Source organism: Carassius auratus, unplaced genomic scaffold, assembly GCF_003368295.1.
Source record: "Carassius auratus strain Wakin unplaced genomic scaffold, ASM336829v1 scaf_tig00216339, whole genome shotgun sequence".
NCBI lineage: Eukaryota > Metazoa > Chordata > Actinopteri > Cypriniformes > Cyprinidae > Carassius > Carassius auratus.
The window spans coordinates 34,121-38,586 of record NW_020528517.1 but is presented as its reverse complement, the minus strand read 5'-3'; the positions used below and the strand labels follow the sequence as shown (position 1 = coordinate 38,586).

The 4,466-nt window shown below is 36.8% G+C and overlaps 1 non-coding gene across 1 annotated transcript; it reads right to left on the bottom strand.

Annotated features, from left to right (window-relative positions):
• Positions 1–3,959: 3,959 nt before the first annotated feature.
• trnar-ccg (transfer RNA arginine (anticodon CCG)) lies at positions 3,960–4,032 on the bottom strand. Its single transcript has one exon. It is a non-coding gene; the product is annotated as a tRNA-Arg (tRNA).
• Positions 4,033–4,466: the final 434 nt, after the last annotated feature.

Here is a 4,466-nt window from a genome sequence, read left to right as displayed (position 1 = left end):
TTGCTCAGTTTAGGACTTGAGTCTTGACTCGTACTCGAGATGTAGGGAATTTACTACAACAGAGACTGTCATGTACCCTTTATCTCGCAGATACCAGTTCCATGACAGTCACAAGCAACAACCCCATCAGGGGAGGACCCCATGTATGGCAACTTGGGGTTCAGCCAGAGACCACTGTCTATACAGGAGAAGCCTGCATGCTCCAGAACCATCAGCTTCACATATGGTCCTCTGGCTTGTGCTTCATGTTTGCATCCATAACTGTACACAGTACACATGCAACACATTAAATGGAAATTCTTACTTTGTATTGCATGTATAGAGCAAGTTCAGTGATTTAAAAAGCAGTCTTTTGTTGTAGAAGTGATGGTTCTTCCATACTTGTAAAAAGAAGTAGAATTTACAATTTTGGCTATATGAAGTTTGCACAAACCTAAATAATGATCTGAGATATCATCACTTGGCTGAATAATTTAAACACTATCAACATCAATTCCATGTGACAGTATTAAATATAGAGTATGATTTCGACAATGAGTCCTGAAACGTGTTGTCTAACCCCAATAGAGTTCAGAATGTCTATAAATGCTGATCCCAATGAATCTTTTTAATTATCAACATTGATATTAAAATCCCCAAATATTAAAACTTTATCTGCAGCAAGAACTAACTCGGATGTAAAATCACCAAACTCTTTAATAAAGTCTGTATGGTGCCCTGATGGCCTGTATACAGTAGCCAGTACAAAAACATCACAGGGGATTTATCATTAACTTTGTTTCTCTGGATAATTTTATATGAAGCACCATTACTTTAAACGAGTTATACTTGAAGCCTGTCCTCTGAGAAATCCTGAAAACGTTGTTATAAATTGAAGCAACTCCTCCCCCTTTGCCTTTTAAACACGGCTCATGTTTATAACAGTAATCTTGGGGGGTGGACTCATTTAAAATAATGTAATCATCAGGTTTTAGCCAAGTTTCTGTCAAACAGAGCATATCTATATTATGATCAGTTATCATATTATTTACACAAAGTGTTTTCGTAGAAATGGATCTGATATTCAATAAGCCAATCTTTATCATTTGTTTATCCATATTGCATTTGTTTTTTATTTGTTGAACCTCAATTAAATTGTTAACCTTAACTTGGTTTGGACGTTTTTAGTATTTTCTAGTTCGGGGAACAGACACAGTCTCTATAGTGTGATATCTAGGAGAAAGAGTCTCTATGTGCTGAGAATTAACTGACCTCTGTGACGGGAGGCAGCTAGCAGACGGTCGGTTTAGCCAGTCTGTCTGATTCCTGACCTGGGCCCCAGTTAGTCAAATATAAACACTAAGACTATGTGCCATATTTCTAGACAGAAGAGTGGCGCCACCCCAGGAGGGATGAAGACCATCTCTTTTAAACAGGTCAGGTCTGCCCCAAAAGCTCGTCCAATTGTCTATGAAACCTATGTTATTCTGTGGGCACCACTTAGACATCCAGCCATTGAGTGATGACAATCTGCTATGCATCTCGTCACCACGGTAAGCACGGAGGGGACCAGAGCATATTACAGTGTCTGACATCGTGCTTGCAAGTTCACACCTCTTTAAAGTTATTTTTAGTGATCTCCGACTGGCGAAGTCGGACATCATTAGCGCTGGCATGAATAACAATCTTACTGTATTTACGTTTAGCATTAGCCAGCACTTTTACATTTGCCAAAATGTCAGGCGCTCTGGCTCCTGGTAAACATTTGACTATGGTGGCTGGTGTCTCTATATTCACGTTCTGTACAATAGAATCACCAATAACTAGAGCACTTTCATCAGGTTTCTCAGTGGGTGCATCACTGAGTGGGGAGAACCTGTTTAATGTTTTGATCGGAACAGAAGAGCAGTGTTTTGACCCATGACTATGCTGCCTCACTGTCACCTAGTTGCCCTGCTGCAGAGGCTCTGTTGCTGGAACTGAACAATGTACAGTAATCCCTGAGCTAGACGCATCCAAAGCCGTATCTAGAGGCCTGACATTCTTACTGTCCTCAATTAAAGTTTGGATGCGTGTCTCTAATTCTGAAATCTTCTCTGTCAGCCTAACTATTTCCCTGCATTTATCACATGTGAATCCCTCATCAGCGACAGAGATAGTAGAACTGTACATGTGGCAAGAGGTGCAAATAACAATAGCAGGAGAAGCCATAACTCACAGTGCTTGATGAAATATTCCTACCACAGTTGTTTGATGAACTTGTGAAAAACTTGATTGTCCGGGGCCTTCGCGTTGTTATCACCCTCTTCTATGTTGATTCCACCTGATCTTGCACACACCACAACTCGCTGTTGTCAAATCGTCTCCGCTGTCGCAAAACCTCAACTGTGCGCAATAAAGTGCTCAAATGTATCACTTATATAATGTCTAAGTTTCTGTCTAGTGTTTTATAATTGAAAAAAAATGCAGTGGTATGTTTAATGACTAAATAGTTTGTAAAAGCCTTCAATACAGTTGGTAAATTTTTTTTATATATATTTGGGGGGTGGGGGTCTAGACATAGTCTTATAAAAATATTTGCAGGAGCCTCATTTTTCATGATATCTTATTCAGATTTGAAATAGAAACTCATGAGACATGTGACTTTTTAACCCATTACTATTCTAGATTGCTCCAGGACTGATTTAATGTATTTTTATATCAAATAATAATAATAAAATAAAAAAAATATTTAAGTGTGGTTAAAAAAAAATCAATGCACTTCAGTGTATATAACTTTTAATATTTTTGAGCATTATCAAATCTGGTTGATAAAAAGTTTTTGTCTTCTTTCCAAAGACACCAATTTTTTTTTATTTATTTTTTTAACACAGAAGTAGGAAACTGTTACAATTTTAAACTAGGTAGAGCACTTTCAGCTGTGAGTCCCATAATGGGGGGTCAGGTTAACATTCAACAGCCTATTTGCTAATCTTCAACATGTTTTACACTAAACATTAATTTTGGATTTAACTATTTTTAGAGTTTACCACAAAAAATGCTGTTTTATAAAGAGAGGTCACATACTTTTTGTGACAGGTGGGATTCAATTTACAGTACTTCCAATTCATTCCTATGGAATCTGTAAATAGTAAGTGAGTGTTGTACAATTCTGAATGACATTCAATGACGTCAAGGCTGTAATGTCATTGATTATCAAGGCAAATGTGATCCAAACTAGCTGTATGCTTTCTTCAATAGTAAATTATAAAGACCCTCTAATTTACCAATAGTAAATTAATCTCTAGTATAACGGCCAATGTATATAGCTACAAAATGAGCTGGCCCAGATCCGGCATAGTACTGGATCAGATTGAGAACAGAGCTGGACCAAATTTGGCCCACATTTGGGTCAGATCACTATATAGGAATTGTTGTGCCAGAAGGCCTACAATTAAAAACATTACCATACTGTACATTTCAATTCCATTCAATCTCTTTTAAATTAAAACTGAAGATCCACATCTCTCCCACCAATCTCTTAGAAATGACTTATTCCTAAATACAATAAAGCCTATATAATGTCCCAAAACGGTGTGTTATGTGGGGTGAAATTATGCTCATGAATCAACTTTCAGTATGAAATAACTTAGCTGTGAGAGCCTGACTGTTAGATCCTGAATGATGTCATTTATTCAATTTAGTTTAGGAATCATCCTATCCATTAAAAACATATATTCCTTCAGTGAACTTTTCACTTACGTTTTCCTAATTAACTCTCGACTAATATAATTTGCTTGTATGAGTCTTGAGGATGAAAATATATCAAAAGCAGTCAAAATATTTCAAAAGGGAGAGGCTTAAGTAAGCAAAAAATATAGACAATGCGAGAATATGAGCGGAAAGGATTCTACAGCCGATTACCGTCATGAATGAAACATTATATGATTTAGGATCTCTGTTATTTGCATGTACGGTGCAAAAAACATTACTTATCAATCCGACCCAGATGGGACTCGAACCCACAATCCCCAGCTCCGGAGGCTGATGCCTTATCCATTAGGCCACTGGGTCAACATAATGTACAAACGAAAACATGCTATTTTGAATATACAAAACTGTATTATTATTTTTAAAAAACTATATTATTGGGAGAGTAGATTTTGTATTTTTTTTTTCCTGTGGACATTGGCTTTGTGAGATGATCATCTGATATCGCGAGAACCATGTCAGTTGAAAACACCCCTTTGCTTGTCTTGTGTTTATCATTACCTTAATAAATAACATATCTTAGAACCATTTCAAGCAGTCAAATATGTATGTATGTATGTATGTATGTATTACATTAACAGCAAAATCCGAGAGTTAAACAAATACAAAATTTGCCATACATTAACTACATAACATAAACTGCCGAGATATCAGGGAAAATGTAACATACTTCCAATAAAAACATGCAGACACTGAGGTATGCGTTTCTATGGTTTTAACAGTGCTACGTCACTGCT